The sequence below is a fragment of the Mustela nigripes genome, chromosome 9 (genome assembly GCF_022355385.1).
Source record: "Mustela nigripes isolate SB6536 chromosome 9, MUSNIG.SB6536, whole genome shotgun sequence".
Lineage (NCBI taxonomy): Eukaryota > Metazoa > Chordata > Mammalia > Carnivora > Mustelidae > Mustela > Mustela nigripes.
The window spans coordinates 73,803,017-73,820,754 of record NC_081565.1 but is presented as its reverse complement, the minus strand read 5'-3'; positions in this window follow the sequence as shown (position 1 = coordinate 73,820,754).

The window sequence follows — 17,738 nt, the reverse complement described above, 5'->3', positions numbered from 1 at the left end:
TGTATGTCTTCTTTGGAAAAATTTCTATTCAGGTCCTCTGCCCATTTTTAATTAGATTATCTGCTTTTTGTGCATTTATTATGGAGATTAACCACTTATGGATATAATATTTACAAATATGTATGCCTATTCAGTAGGTTGCCTTTTCATTTTGTTGATGGTTTACTTTGCAAAAGTGTAGTCCTAATAGGTTATTTTGGTATAGTCCTAATAGGTTACTTTTGCTTTTGTTTCCCTTGCCAGAGGAGACCTATCTAGAAAAATGTTGCCATGGTCAATGTCAAAGGAATTATTGCTTGTGTTTCTTTCTAGGCGTTTTATGGCTCCGGTCTCACATTTAGTTCTTGTTTCCCCGGAGTAAAATGCCACTGGATCATGCTGCATGATAGTTTTTATATATTACTGAATTCTGTGCTATTTTATATATTGCTTAATTGCATTTTGTCAAGGAATTTTGCACCAGTGTCCTTATGATTTAATGTTTGGGTTACCCCTCTTCAAAATCCTCTGTTGAAACCCTAACCTCCATTGAGGTACTATTGGAAGATGGGACTTTGGGGGAGTAGGTAGAGTTAGACTAGGTCACGTGAGTGAGGATTTCGTGATGGCATTAGTGGCCTTAAAAGTAGGGGAGAACCCTTCTCTCTACTTTCCTCTCTCTTTCCACATGCACACACAGAGAAAAAGCCATGTAAGGACGTAGGAAAAAGAAAAAATCCTTATCTGCAAGCCAGGAAGAGCGTGCTTTTACTAGACACCAAATTGGCTGACACTTTAATTTTGGACTTCTCAGTCTTCAGAACTATGAGAAATACATCTGTTGTTTAAACCACCCAGTCTATCGTATTTTGTTATGATGGCCTGATCAGGTTGAAACCTACATTCATGAGGGATTTGGTCTATAGTTTTCTATTTTGTGCTGTTTTTGATTTTAATCTCGAGGTAACATTCTTTCATCAGATGAATTGGGAAGTCTTTCTTTGTCTTCCGATTTCTTAAAGAGCCTGTGTAGAATTGGGATAATTCTTTGGACATATAAAATTGTCCAATAAACACAACCTGCACCTGGGAATTTCTTTTCAGGGTTCTTAAGAAAAAAACTTCAATTCCCTTAATAGTTAGAGAGCTATTAAAATTATCTATTTAATCTTTGGTGAGTTGTGGTAGTATGTGTTTTCTGAGAAAGTGGTCCATTTTTTCTAAAAGGTCGATTTGATGTGCATAGCACTGTTGATAGTATTCCCTTAGTATATTTCGATATCGGTAATGACAGCCCTGCTTGCTTCCTTCCTGATCCTGGTAATCTGTATCTTCCTTCTTTTTTTCTTTTTTGGTCTTGCAAGAAGTTTGTTGATGTTACTGGTGTTTTCAAAAAACACCAAAATATAGTTTGTTCAAAAAATTCAAAAAACAGTTTGTTTTACTGATTTTTTTGTTTTATTTGATGTTTTCAAAAAAACCCAAAATATGTTAGAATAATTCCACAATAAAGTCAATTAATCATGTCCCAAAAAAACCCCCAAATTAAAAAAAACCAAAATATAGTTTGTTCAAAAAATCAAACAATAGTTTGTTTTATTTGATTTTTCTCCATTGGTTTTTTTCGGATTGTTCCTAGTTTAATTTACTTCTGTGTTTATTTCCTTCCTTCTGCTTCCCTTGTTTATTTTGACCCTTTTCCCCTTAGTTCTCGAGGTGAAGCTTAAATTAGTGACTTGAAACTTTTCCTGTTTTCTAATGTATACACTTCGTGTTAAGAATTTTGTTCTCCGAATCCAGTTTGATAGATTATAGTTTCATTTTCACTCAGTTTCACGTATTTTGAAATTTTGAGATTTTCTGTTTGACCTATGGGTCATTTAGAATGAAGCTGATTCATTTCCAAGTATGGGGTGAATTTTCTATTTTCTTTTTGTTAGTAATGGTTTAGTTTATGATCAGAGAATGTGTTCTGTATGATTTCATTCTTTTGATTTTGTTCAGATCCATTTTTTGTCGCACGTGCGCGCGTGTGTGTGTGTACACATCCATATACAGGAAGCACATGAAAATCATGCATATTCTGGGGCTGTTGGGTGGAGTATTCAATTGATGTGAAGATGCTGTTGTTTGATGGTATTGAGTTCTTCTATATTCTTGCTGGTGTTCTGCCTAGTTTTTCTTTGAATTATGAGAGAGGTGTTGCAGTCCCCAACTGTAGTAGACTTGTCCTTTCTTCTCTACAGCTTTTGCTTCACATATTTTGCAGCTCTGTTTGGTGCATGTGAATTGAGGACCGCTCTGTTTTCTTGGCAGATTAACCCTTCTATCATTATGTGATGTCTTTGGTAATTCTCTTCACTTCAAAGTTTATCTCCTATTAGTATAGTTACTGCTCCCTTCCTTTGACTGAAGTCCTCATGATCTATCCTTTTCCATCACTTGACTTTGAAGTTGTCTGCATGATGTTTCAAGTGAGTATCTAGCTGTGATGCCAGCAGGCCAGGTCCAAGGACCCAGAGGGGATCCCACAGCACCATCCAAGAGGGTCCCTGGCTGTGCATGGGATAGAAATCAAATGCAAACCAGCCGGGGTGAAAGCAGAGCTTATTGATGGTCAAGGGTGTGCAGTTTCAGACAGAATATCTGGGAGACTCATAGAAAGGAGAGAGTCTCATCTTTCTCAGGGTCTAGAGTTTTTACTGACGATTGTGGTTTTGTGTTCATGTCTTCTCAGGCATCCAGAAATGGTTAGAACAAAGACATGGACTAGGTGTTATTCCTTAGAATCAAGGGGTCTTTTATCCAGATGTCTAGCTGGTCTGGAATATGCCCCAGATGGCTTCAGCTGGTCATTCTCACCTAGTTCTTCCTTAGACATTATCTATTCAGAAGAAATCATCCACTCCTTGTCACTTACAAGGAAGACCTAGACTGTTGGCATTCTGAGACATGTGTAAAGTGGGGGTACAGTCCTAGCAAGAATAGAAAAAAGGAGAAAAAAGCAGATTTTTTAATGGGATCCTTTAGTTTCCCTATCTTAACTGGGACATGGTCTTAACCCATTCTGCTAATCTCTATATTTTAATTGGTTAATTTAGACCATTTATATTTAAATGTAATTATTATGTTAGCGTATAAGTATGCCATCCTATTTTTTTTCTTTTATTTCTCTGTTTTTTTTTCCTTTCCTTTTTTGTGGGTCACTGGAATATGTTTCAGAATTCCATTTTGATCTATCTGTAGTGGTTTTGGATGTATCCCTCCGAATAGCTTTGTTAATGACTAGGTGGTACATGATATATGTACATAATACTGTCAGGCTTCTCAGTCTTAAGATTCTCTCTCTGCCCCTACTCCCCCAGTTCCTGCTATTTCTCTCTCTCAAAAAATAAATGTATAAATACATAATAAATTTCTAAAAAAAAAAAAAACCACAACCTGAAGTGTAAAGGAAAAGCTATTGAGTTTTGACTACTATGTTCTTTCTTCCTTTCTGATGGTGCAAGTCTTCCTTTAAACTTTGTGTTTAACCTCCTTTCTGTTTAGAAAACTTCCTCTGTACATTCTTTTTTTTTCTTCTAAATACATTCTTTTAAGGATCTGCTCATGACAATTTTCTTAGTTTTCCTTCATGTGACAATTTCTTTTCTTTTTCTTTTTTTTTTTTTTTTTGAGTGGGCTTCACACTAGAGCCCACCACAGGGCTTCAACTCATGACCCTGCGATCCAAATCTGAGCTGAGATCCAGAGTCAGAACTTAACCGAGCCTCCTAGGTGCCCTCACGTGACAGGTCTTGATTTCACCTTCATTTTTAAAGGATATTGTCACTGGATACAAGATTCTAAATTGACATTTACTTCAACTATTAAAAAATACTGTGCCCATTATTTTTTGTCTCTATGGTTTCCGATGAGAAATCTAGTGTCAGCTTAATTGCTGCTGTCCTATAGGTCAAGTGCTATTTTTCTTGGGTTGCTTTTATGATTTTCTCTTTAGTTTTCAGAAATTTAAATATGTGTCTTGGCTAGCATTTCCTTGGGTTTATCATAGTTGGGGTTTGCTGAACTTCTTGAATCTGTGCATTTGTTATATATGCTGAGCTTTTTGAATCTGTAGGCTTCCAAATTGAGGAACTTACTTTTTTTAAAGATTTATTTATTTTAGAGAGAAGAGTGTGAGAACATGGCAGGGAGGGGCAGAGGCGGAGGGAGAGCTAGTTTCAAGCAGACTCCGGATGAGCTCAGAGCCCAAGATCATGACCTGAACCAAAACCAAGAGTTGAATGCTAAACCAACTGAGCCACCCATGTGCCAAACTGGGAAACTTCCAATCCATAGTTCTGGAGACTTTTTTAGTCCCACCCTTTTTTTATCTCTCCTCTAGAATTTCAGTGACATGAATGTTAGATCTTTTGTTATATTCCCATAAGTCTCTCAGACTCTTTTTCCCCCCCTTAGTTTACTTACTTTTTGTTACACAATTTTGTTATTGTCCTATCCTTCAGTTGATTGATTCCCCACCCACCCCCACTGTCCCCTTGATTTTGCTGTTGAGCCCATCCATTGAGTTTTTGTTTTTAACTAGTTTTTTTTTTTTAAGCTTTTTATTGTAATCTCCACCCCCAATGTAGGGTTTAAGCTCACAACACTGAGACTGAGTCACATGCTTCTCCAACTAAGCCAACCATAAACTTCATGATTTTTGAATCAATTTTAGTTTTCAGTTGTAAATTTTTACTTCTTTATATTTTATATTTCTTCACCGTGGCTCTTTATTTTTTTGAACCTTTTTTAAAAATCTTTTTCAAGCAAGTTTATAACACTAATAAGAGCATTTCTCTTATGGCTGCTTTAAAATTTTTGTCAGATAATTCTAATACCTTTTTCATCCTGATATTGATATCTGTTGATTATCCTCTTTCATTTATTTGAGATCTTCTTAGTTAGCATGATGAGTGATTTTTCAACCAAATCCTGGATGTTTTATATTACATTATGAAACTTAGACTCAGCTGGAAGAGGTTTCAATAAGAGTCAGACACCACTCCTATATGGTAAGATGTAGGTGGAAGTTCAGGTTCTCCATGAGTCCTACATTGACGCCAAAAGATGGAGGGTCCTCCTCCCTTTGGTGCAAAGATAGAAACCGTGACTCCCCACGTCTTTGTTACTGACACCTGGATGGTTGTAGCATCATTATTGCTGGGCAAAAATGAGAGTCCGAACTCTCCAGTATGCTTCCTCTGACACCATCTTAGCAGGGACAGGGAGGATAATTTTCCTATTGCTGAATGGAGGTGGAAGTCCAGGCCCTCCATGTGCTTTCCACTAGAACCATCAGGGTTGGAGGGAGCTTATTATCAGCCAGTGGGGGATGCTGTCCTGCTGTCCTACTTGGGTTCTCTGACACCACATTTACAGGGATGTTGGGGTGCCTCATCACAGTTTCATGAGACTGGGAATCCAGATTTCTCACCTGACATTGGTTGGATCAGATGGAAGCAAGCCCACAGTTTGTCTGGGATGCTTGGTTGCAAAAGAGTAGTGATTGTCTGAAAGTTTTCTGTCTTCTAGGCTGCCCCTTTGCTGGCTAGAAATAGTAGACTGTTGGGGTGGAGTGTGCTGCTTTTTTTTTTTCCCCCTCCCTTTGGTCTGCACCTATTCGAGTTTCTGGGTTAACACTTTCTTCACCTCCAGATTTAGGATATATGAGGCAAAAACAAAGCCAGGGAACTCACCATTGTATCATTCTTCAGTCCTGAAGTGTAGTCAACCTTCCTTTTTCCTCTCTACCTTTCAAATTCTTCATTATTTTATAATGTAATGGTTTTTCAGTTGTACTTAACAAGAAGAGTGAAAACATTGATACCACCTTTCCAAGAGCCAAACCCCAATAAAACCAATTTTGATCAAATTTCAAGTATGCGTTTTAAATTCTAGTTGGGTTTATTTGTTGATGACAGAAGTTTTGTCAATATAGTCTTAACTTTTCTGTTATTGTCAAACAATATCATGAAGGTCACTTGAGTTCTTTTTAAATACTCCTGATTCTTCTGATTATGGATTACTTTGACTATGAGGTTGATTGGTTTTGCTCCAGTGTATCAAATATAATTGATATTCTAGAGCCCTTAAGCATAGTATAATCATAACAAAGCCCTGTTCAGATTTTTATATATAAAGTCAAAAAGATTGAGAAGTCTAAGAATTCTTTAAAGAAAGCTTTTATTTCCTTTGTGACTTCTTTTTTGGCTTCAGAGAGATCTTTCTCTTTCAAATTGAAGACTACACTGAGTTTGCCAGAGATGTGACTTTTGCCTGTACATCGTGATGTATGTCACAGGATTTGGACCAGCTTGGATGGCAGAGAAGAGTTGATACATGCCATAAGATCCCTGCCCAAAAAAGGAGCCCAAAGGGTCTGTTGTGCTATGTGTGGACTGACAGGATCACTGTGCTCCCTAAAGTTCTCTAAATGTAGCAGAATTGGTTATAAAAAGAAATTTTAACCACAGGTTCATTTTATCACCTTAAATGTTGCATTCACAGCAGAGAGGCTTATAACCTTGAAGATATAATCTATGTGAAACAAATACGTGAAAGGATTTGTTTGGGACAGGAAACTTAAATCTTGATCCAGTTGCCAAATTCTCCATTAGTCTTTGTGCTCATGGCACTAAAAATCCTCTGGGCCATGGGGTCCTTTGTCCGTGGTGGCTGAATTCCATCAGAAAGAGAAGTTGGAAGGAAGAGTGGCCCCTTGCCATCATCATATATATTTCTATATTCCTGACTCCTCGTTTGTTCCAGTCTCCATATGCCCCCAGGATTATGCTCAGTTTGGGAAGTTGATATTTAAGTTGCATATGTTGAACACATGTTCAGTACAAAATTTACAATAATAAAAGTCTGACTTCCTACTCAGTAGGAGGCTAACAGAAATATGAAGAAAGTTGGTTGATGAGGCTAAGATTTCTCAAAGAGCCAAATTGTTGGCTGTGTCAGCTGGGGGAATGGTCTAAGAAGAATATTTTAATATTTTGTGTTTAAGATCATGAATTTCAAGAGACGAAACAGAATAGAAGCAATATGCCCAAGAGAGAAAGGTATTAATTGTTACTCACTTGAGTTTTATTTTTTAAAACTAATATGAGGAAGGAAGGAGTTGTAAGAGCAGCTTAAAGGTTTAGCCAAGATCAAGCCTCCATCACAGTGGGGTAGTGAGCCAGTAAGTCTGTGTGCACTTAGTCTGGTTGGTATTACATCATTTCTCAAATGCACTAATGCTTAAAGAATGTGCTTCATAGTTTGCTTTCCATATCCTTTTATTTTCTAAAAGCCTATCTCTTGGAGAGTCCGTGGCTTCCAGCTTTTACTTTTAGAAAGTCTTGACCGGTTCACCCACTATAACTCCATCTGCAGAAGATTGAGGCCAAGGCACAATTCCTGCTCCCAAATGTCCTGACGGACACTGCATCACACGTGACCTCAAGCACAGCGGTCCCTCTGGAGCCAGCCACCCCGCTGCACACTTGTCTAGCCGACCCAGGAGTAAGGAGGAGGATTCTCAGTACAGGGTTTGGAATGTATCTCAAGGTCCTGTTGCTTGTGAGCCTTTAGCTTGAAAGAACATCTGGCTGAAAAATACCAAGGTTAGGCAAGGTGAGCGGAGAACAGTGTGCTGATATCTCTGAACCTGGAGGATTTCTTTAACAGTCAAATCCTGGGGCGCCTGGGTGGCTCGGTGGGTTAAGCCTCTGCTTTCCACTTGGGTCATGATCCCAGGGTCCCGGGACTGAGCCCAGCGTCAGGTTCTCTGCTCAGCAGGGAGTCTGTCTCCCCCCCCCTCTCTCTGCCTGCCTCTCTGCCTACTTGTGATCTCTCCTTCAAATAAAAAATAAATAAAAATATTTTAAAAAATCACAGTCAAATCCTGACTGACTCTCTTGCAGTAAACTCATCTAGAAGGCTCTAAGAGATGCTTGCCATGTGCTCCAACTTTCTGACCGATTGGTGCCATCTCTCTTCTGAGTGGTGTCTCATGAGCTGTTATTTTGATCCTGTAGCCAACAACGCTAATTGGAAAAGGCGTTTTGATCCTGTGTTAGTTTCCAGTTGGTGCTGTAACAAATTAGCACAAATTTAGTGGCTTTCAACTATGCATAATTATTACCTTGTAGTTCTGAAGATCAGAAGTCTGCCACATGTCCCACTGGGTTAAAATGTAAGCAGGGCTGCATTCTTTTCTGGAGGCTCTAGGACAAATGTGTTTTTGCCATTTCTAGTTTGTAGAGTTAACTGTATTCTTTGGCTTACGGCCCCTTCCCACTTTCAAAGATGGTAAGGATCAGTCAAGTTCTTCTTAAATCACTGCAAAAACTGACTTTCTGTCTCCTACTTCCACTTTTAAGGATCCTTGTAATAGAATTGGAACTATACAGATAATCCAGGAGAGTCTCCCTATTTTAAGGTCATCTCATTAGCAACCTTAATTTTGCCTATAATCTTAATTCTCATTGCACATTATATAATATAGTCATCAGTACTGGAGATAAGAATGTAGACCTCTTTGGGTAGCCATCTTGGCTCTTACAAAATGTACCATGGAGGGTGCCTGGGTGGCTCAGTGGGTTAAGCCGCTGCCTTCAGCTCAGGTCATGATCTCAGGGTCCTGGGATCGAGTCCCACATCGGGCTCTCTGCTCAGCAGGGAGCCTGCTTCCCTTCCTCTCTCTCTGCCTGCTTCTCTGCCTGCTTGTAATCTGTCTGTCAAATAAATAAATAAAATCTTAAAACAAAAACAAAAACGTACCATGGACCCCCACTGCCTTTAGAGTTTCTTGTCCTCAAAATTTAGAAGTCTTCAGTTGTGTTTCCATTTGTTGTCATGGAGGCTCTAAGACCCCTTCTGAGGCACTCCTAGCAGTAGTGTGAGTTCCCAAAATATCACTTTAACATCATCTGGACCTTTTGTTTGACTTGCATTTCAGAAGGAATCTCTTCCAATGGAATATACAGTTAGATCTGTGAGGCTTGACAAACTGGGCATAATGTATTATACAATTTCTTTTCCACCTCAGAAAGAAAGGTAGCACTGCTAAGAGAATCAGAAAAGAGAAACTGAACATTTTCATGAAGGCCTCATGTTTATCTAAATGTCTACATTTATTTAGTCAACCAACATATTTTGAGTGCCTGCCATATGCCTAGATCTGTGCTAGATACTGGGAATGCACTGGTGAGCAAGATAGGCCCATTGTTAATGTTCCTTGTAGTCTAGTGAGAGAGAAATATTAATCACACAGTCATGAAACCAAATGTTAACCATTGCTGTGATGAAGTATATGGCACTGAGAACCCACGAAAGGCTACCCTGAGGATGGGAAATCTGAGATTTGAGTTCAAAGTGAGGAGTTACTTGTAACAACAAATGAACTCTAAAGTAAGAGCTTCCTCAGGAGAAGGGTCTAGCATGTGCAAAAGTCCATAGCAGGAGAACATGGTCAGGATCAGGGATATAAAGAAGGTAGGTACAGCAAGAACACAGAGATACCAGATTAGCTCGCTTCCACAGGAGTCTGGTCTTGGAGCCTATGTGAAGGGCTTTATCTTGAAGAAATCATCTACGAGTTTTAAGATGGGCTGGAGGTTGGGGAAAGGGGTTATGTTGTGTGTGTATTGAAAATTTCTCTGGCTGCTTTGAAAAAAAGAGATTTTAGAGGGCCACTGAATGGAGGTTAGGTCAATACAGACAAGTTAAGAGGTTATTGCCATAGTTCAGATGATTATTCTTGGTATCTTGAACCAAAGTAATGGTGATAAACAGATGTGCCTTAAACATTGGTCAGGTAAAATCATGATGATACAATGATGGATTAAATTTGGTTAGTGTGGGAGAGGAATAAGGAATACCAGGCAGAAGAACAAGAGGAGATTTTGTACACTTGTTGACTTGGAGCTGCCTTTGATCCACTAGTGTGTCCTGCAGACAGTAATGGGAGTCTGGAGTCTGGCAAGAGATCTTAAATTTAGGAACTATTGGTACATAGGTGGTCATTGAAATTTCTCTCCTAGAGAATTGAAAGAAGGGATGTCCCCAGAGTTCTTCAACATTGGATGGTTTGGTGAACCTGAGAAGAAAACCAAAAGCTAAGGAAACAATAGAAGCAGAGTTTTATAACAGAAGTGTTACATGAATTTTTTTTTTTTTAAAGAAGTGAAATGCAGTCCCTGTTGATACTTCTGAAATGTGAAATAAAGTCTGAAGAATATGTTCTGTGTTTAGGGAAATAGTGATTATTGATAAGCTCAATGAGTGTTGTTGGAAGGCACTGATGGAATAGAGAAGCCACGCCAGAGGAGGATGAGGAGTGAGGAAAAGCCTAGGAATAAAGTAAAGGATATTAACAATTATTGAGTGATAGTTGTGAAAAGAAAAAGATAGGGTGGTGATTAGAAGAGAATGAGGGGTTAAATGTGAACTAGATTAAGTTGCTGATGGTGTCACGCAGCCTTCTATATCCTTCACTTACTTTATATGTTCTACCAGTTACTGAGAGAGGCTTTTTTTTTTAAAGATTTTATTTATTTATCAGAGAGAGAGAGGGGGAGAGAGCAAGCACAGGCAGACAGAATGGCAGGCAGAGGCAGAGGGAGAAGCAGGCTCCCTGCTGAGCAAGGAGCCTGATGTGGGACTCGATCCCAGGACGATGGGATCATGACCTGAGCCGAAGGCAGCTGCTTAACCAACTGAGCCACCCAGGCGTCCCCTGAGAGAGGCTTTTTCAGCAAGAATGCTTTTGTCTATTTTTTCAATTATGTCAGTTTCTACTTTGTATATTTTGAAGCTCTGTTTTTAGGTACATATGTATTTAGGAGGATGTCTTCTGGATAAATGAACTTTGCCATTATAAAATGTTTTTCATATAAAAAGTTTTCAGGTTGACAGCAAAACTGAAAATATACAGACATTTTCCATATACCTCCGGTGCCCACATATGCACAGCATCAACATCAACATCACCCACTAAAGGGGTATACTTACTAAAATTGAGAAATCTGAATTAATACATTATTATTACTCAAAGTTGACAGCTCCCCTTAAGGTTCGCTCTTGTTTTATATTTTGTGTTTTGATAAATGTGTATTGATGCATATCTACTACAATAGTATCTATTGTACAGAATAGTCTCACTGCCCTAAAATAGTCTCACTGCCCTCACTGTCCTCTGTGCCCTGCTTATTCATCTCTCCCTACTCTCTACCCCTGGTAACTACTGATCTTTTTCCTGTCCCTATAGTATTGTCTTTGCCAGAATTATTTCAGTTGAAATTATACAGTATGTAGCCTTCTTGGATTGACTGCTTTCACTTAGTGACGTGAATGTAAAATTACTCCATATTTTTGCATGACTTAGTCACTTCTCACAGTGCTCACTAATACTCCATTGTGTGGATATACCACAGTTTATACATTCACTTACTGAAGGATATCCCGACTTTTTCCTGATTTTGGCTATTATGAAGAAGTTTCTATAAACATCTATGTGCATATTTTTGTGTGGACATAGGCTTTCAGTTCCTTTGGGTAAATCCCAAGGAGTACAGTTGTGGATCTTAAATAATAGTATGTTACATTTTGTAAGAAATTGTCAAACCATCTTCCGAAGTGACTATACCATTTTGCATTCCCACCAGCAATGACTAACTGTTCCTATTGCTGCATTTCTTTGTAAGAATTTGATGTCCATGTTCTAGATTTGGCCATCCAGACAGGCGTTGCCTGGCGCATCCTGTTTTTAATTCACATTTTCTTAATGACCTGTGATGTGGAGCATCTTTTCCTGTATTTATTTGCCATCTGTTTGTTTTCTTTAGCAAGGTGTTTGTTGAGATCTTTGGCCCATTTTCTAACTGGGTTAGTTGTCTTACTGTTGAATTCAGACTTTTTGCAATTTATTTTAGATAATGGGTCTTTATTGGTCATGTCTTCTTGCAAATATTTCCTCCCAGCCTATGGCTTCTCATTGTCTTGGCAGTGTTTCGTTTATTTGTTTGTTTTCTCCAGACCAGAAGTTCTTTTTTTTTTTTTTAAGATTTTATTTATTTATTTGACAAAGAGAGATCACAAGTAGATGGAGAGGCAGGCAGAGAGAGAGAGAGGGAAGCAGGCTCCCTGCTGAGCAGAGAGCCCGATGCGGGACTGGATCCCAGGATCCTGAGATCATGACCTGAGCCTAAGGCAGCGGCTTAACCCACTGAGCCACCCAGGCGCCCCAGATCAGAAGTTCTTAAGTTGAATGAAGTTCAACTTTTCAGTTATTTCTTTCATGGATCTTGCCTTTGGTGTTGTAACTAAAAAGCCCTCACCATAACCAAGACCATCTAGATTTTTTAAAAAACGTTATTTTCTAGAAGCTTAATAGTTTCTCACTTTACATCCTGGGTCTATGATCCATTTTAGGTTAATTTCTGGAAAGGGTATCAAGTCTGTATTCAGATTCAATTTTTTTTGTGTATGGATGTCGAGTTCTTCCAGCACCATTTGTTGAAATGACCATCTTTCTCCATTGTATTGCCTCTGCTCCTTTGTCAAAGATCAACTGACTATATTTGTGTAGGTCTGTTTCTGGTCTCTGTATGCCATTCCACTGATCTTTTTGTCTATTGTTTCACCAAAACCACACTGTCTTGTAGTTTTTCAGTAGGTCTTGAAGTTAGGTAGGGTTGGACCTCCAACTTTGTTCCTCTCCTTTCAATATTGTGTGGACTCTTCTGGGTCTTTTGCCTCTCCATATAAACTTCAGAATCCCTCTGTAGATAGCCACACAGTAACTTGCTGTGGTTTTAAGATTGCATTGAATTTATAGATCAAGTTGGGAAGAATTCCCATATTAACAAAATTGAGTATTCTATCCATGATGGTGAAATATTTCTCTATGTATTTAGCTCCTTAAAAAAATTCCTAATTCTCCCCTCCCATACCTTCTATCGGTGCTGTCAATAATTTCACTTACACGTAAGAATACAGAAGCAAATATATACATACATACTTGAATTAGTTTTAGCTATTTGAACTATTACCTGGTAGGTCCATTAAAAATAACAAAACAAACAAGATTCTACTTGCCTTCATGTAGTCCCCTCATGATTTTTCTCTATGTAGCTCTGAGTTTTTGAGCTATGTAATTTTCTTCCTTTCCGAAGTTTGTAAAAGTCTCTCTTAAAGGTCATACCTACTGGCAACAAATTCCCCGAATATTTATTTGTCTGAGAAAGTCTTTACTTTTCCTAGACTTTTGGAAGATAATTTCACAGGATACAGAATTCTAAGTTGATAGTTTTTTCCCCTCTCAACACTTTCAATGTTTCCTTGCATGTCCTTTTTGTTTGCATAGTTTCTGAAAATAAACTGGATGGAATTCTTTGCTCCTCTTTAAGTAAGGTGATTTTCCCACTCTGTCTGCTTTCAAAATTTTGTTCATTATCTTTGATATTTTGCAATTTAAGTATATTGTGCTAGGTATAGTCTTTTGGGCATTGATTATGTTCTCTGAGCTTCTTTGATTGTGTTTTGATGGCTGACATTAGTTTGAGGAAGTTCATGGTCATTGTTTTGTGTAAATATTTCATCTGTATTTGTATTCTTCTGATATTCCTATTATGTGTATGTTATACCATAGTTCTTCGATATTCTGTTAAATATTTTTCCCAGTATTTTTTCTCTTTGCTGTTTAGTTTTGGAAGTTTCTATTGAGGCATTATCAAAGTCAGCACTTCCTTCCTCCGCTATGTCCATTCTACTAATCACAGGCATTATTCATTTCTATTGTAGTACTTTTTTTATCTCCGCTTTGCTTGTTGGTTCTTACCTAGAATTTCCATCTCTTTGCTTGCATTGCCCATCTTGCATACTGTCTACTTATCCCTTAATTCCCTTATCATGTTGATCATGGCTGATTTACATTTCCAGTCTGAAAATCACAATGTCCCTGCCATATACTCGTCTAGTTCTGATGTTTGTTCTGTCTCTTCAAACTATGCATATGTGTGTGTCTTGTAATTTTTTGTTGAAAGCCAGATAAAATGTACTGAGTGAAAGGAGCTCTGGCAAACAGGCCTTTAATAATGTGATGAGGGATGGGAAACATTCTATAATCTTATGATTAGGACTTGGTCTTTGGTGAGCTTCGGTCTTTGCCCCTGAACTGTGAAATTGACAAGGGGTTTTCAATTTTTTCACTATCTTAGGTGGGACTGCAATTGGGTATTTCTTTTCCCCCGGGTCACTTAGGATCTCACAAAACCCCCATGGTATAGGCAGTAGTAAAATAATTTATCTTGAGGGCAAGCCTTATTAGAACAAAATATTCCAGTGTGCTTCTAGTTCCTCTTCCTCTCCACTGCCTGAAGCCACAGGAGCCTTTTCTCTAATCCTCTCGAATCTACAGAAATTACTAATTTCTGTGAGAATTTGGCAGAGCTCCAGTAAGTGTGGGGCCTCCCTCCCCAGAATTTTTAGCTCACAAATTTGTCCATCAAGTAATTCACTGATTACAGATCACGTTTTTCTACCTTGGTACTGATCCCCACAGAGGCTACTGGTCACAGGTTTCTGTTCTAGTAAGTTACAAGATTCTCTGCCACTCCAGTTTTAGGAGTAGCAGTTGCCCTGTGATCTCACTTCCCTGGTGGATCTAAGACGAGTTGGGATTTCTGTTTGTCCAGATTTTTACTTGCTTTTAGGATGGAGTGACAACTTCCTTACATGCTGAACTAAAAACTAAAATTTCCTTTTCCTTGTACCATATACGTATATTTACATTTATAGTGTTCATTGTGAATGGCAACTATTTAGTGTGGCATTTTTCATTCACCTTCATCATCTATGCCTTTGAGTATTACTCATTTACATTTAATGTAATTATTCACAGGGTTAGGTTTAAATCTACCATTTTGATAGTTTTTAAATTAAAACTATCTTTATTACTTATCCCTCTTTTCTGCATTCTTTTGGATGAATAAAGTACTTTTATGATTTTTATTTAGTATTTTCTTGTAGCCTATTAATTATACCTCTTTATTTTTTTAGTGGTTGTTCTAGGGTCTACAATATCCATCTTACACTTACCAAAATCTACCTTCTTTTTTTTTTTTAATTTTTATTTATTTATTTGACAGACAGAGATCACAAGTAGGCAGAGAGGCAAGCAGAGAGGCAAGCAGAGAGAGGGAGAGGAGGAAGCAGGCTCCCTGCTGAGCAGAGAGCCAAAACGGGCCTTGATCCCAGAATCCTGAGATCATGACCTGAGCCAAAAACAGAGGCTTTAACCCACTGAGCCACCCAGGCATCCCTAAAGTCTACCTTCTGATGATATAAACTACTTCACTTGTAAGAACCTTAAATATACTTCCATTTCTCTACCCTATCCTTTTGCCATTACTGTCCTACCTTTTAATTCTATATGTGTTATAAACTCCATAATGTATTATTTCTGCTTTCAACAGTTTACTATCTTTTAAAGAAACAACAACAAAAAAAAAAAAATGAGGAAAAAACCCCTTAGGTTTTTTTTTTTTTTAAAGATTTTATTTATTTATTTGACAGACAGAGATCAAAAGTAAGCAAGAAGGGAAGGCAGAGAGAGAGGAGGAAGCAGGCTCCCTGCTGAGCAGAGAGCCCGATGTGGGACTCGATCCCAGGACCCTGAGATCATGACCTGAGCTGAAGGCAGCGGCTTAACCCACTGAGCCACCGAGGCGCCCCACCCCTTAGGTTTTCATACATATTTACCACTCTGAGTTTTCTTCAGTCTATGAGAGAGCAATCCGGTGTTCATCTGGTAGATTGCTCTTGTCTGAAGAAATTGTGTTTAAGTAAGTTTATTTGTAGCACATTCTCTTGGCATTTTGTTTCCTCCAAAAATGTATGTATCTTTAATTTTTGAAGGATTTATCCTTCTGCTATACATGGATATCTAGGCTGACTTCTTTTCCCCCTCAAGCACTTTAAACACAGCATTCCATTGTCATAATAGTTTCAGATAAGATGTTCCTGTTAATTTTTATCTTGGTTCCTCTGGAGATACAGTGTGACTTACATCTTTGGCTACTTTTAAGCTTTTCCCCTCTTGTTGGTTTCCAGTAAATTGATTATGATGGGACCTCATGTGGTTTTGTGTTTATCATTGTTAGGCTTGTTGAATTTTTAGATCTGTGGGTTTACAGTGTTCATAAAATCCCAAAGTGGTAGTTTTTTTGTTTTGGGTGTCTTGTTTGTTTTGTTGTATTTATTTTTGTTTTTGTTTTTTCCTCTTTTCCCACCTTCTCCTTTTCTCAGCAACCCCCTCTTCTGGGCATACATGTATATCAATTTATTCTAAATATCATCGGTGAATTTTTAATTTCAGGTGTTTTTGTCATAATTTCATTTAATTCCTTTTCATGGCTTCATGTTTTCTTCATTGCTTCAAGTTTTTTTTTTTTTTTAAAGATTTTATTTATTTATTTGACAGAGAGAAATCACAAGTAGTTGGAGAGGCAGGCAGAGAGAGAGAGAGAGGGAAGCAGGCTCCCTGCTGAGCAGAGAGCCCAATGTGGGACTCGATCCCAGGATCCTGAGATCATGACCTGAGCCGAAGGCAGCGGCTTAACCCACTGAGCCACCCAGGCACCCTCAAGTTTGTTTTTTAATTGAGGTATAATTATACATGCAAAATTAAGTTTGTATATATTACAAAATGATCACCACAAGTCTAGTTAACATCTGTCAACATAGGTAACTACAGAATTTTTCCTCTTACGATAACTTTTTTTTTTAAGATTTTATTTATTTATTTGATAGAGATCACAAGTAGGCAGAGAGGAGGCAGAGAGAGAGAGGAGGAAACAGGCTCCCTGCTGAACAGAGAGCCCAATGCGGGGCTCAGGGCTCTCCTGGGATCATGACCTAAGCTGAAGGCAGAGGCTTTAACCTACTGAGCCACCCAGGTGCCCCTTATAACTTTTAAGAGCTGCTATTAGCAACTTTCAAATATGCAATATAGTTTTGTTTTGCCAGCACAGGCAGGCAGAATGGCAGGCAGAGGGAGAAGCAGGCTCCCTGCCTGAGCAGGACCCTGGGACACGGTGGAGGGGGTTTTGTTTTGGATTTTGTGTGTGTGTGTGTGTGTGTGTGTGTGTGTGTGTGTGTGCGCGCGCGCGCGCGCGCGTGCACACTTCCTCCCTCTGTCTCTCTCTTCCCCCTTTCTTCCTCTCTCCCCCTTCCTCCTCCCCACCCTTTTTCTTCAATTCCACATAGAAATGAGATCATACAGTATTTCTCTGACTTATTTCACTTAGTATAATGCCCTCAAGGTCTGTCCATGTTGTTGCAAAGGCAAGATTTCATTGTTTTTATAAGTGAGTAATAATCCAGTAATATTATTGGATTGGGTGGCTCAGTTATTAACTGTCTGCCTTTGGCTCAGGTCATGATCCCAGGGTCCTGATATCGAACCCCACGTTGCACTCCCTGCTCAGCTGGAGGCCAGCTTCTCTCTCTCCCCCAACTTGTGTTCCCTCTCTGGCTGTCTCTCTTGCTGTCAAATGAATAAATAAAATCTTACCACAAAACTTACTTTAAAAAAATCCAGTGTGTGTATGTGCAAATGTGTGTGTGTACCACAATTTCTGGATCCATTCATCAATGGATAGTTGAGGTTGTTTCCAAATCTTGGCTATTAAAAATAATGCTATGGTTATATATAGTTATATATA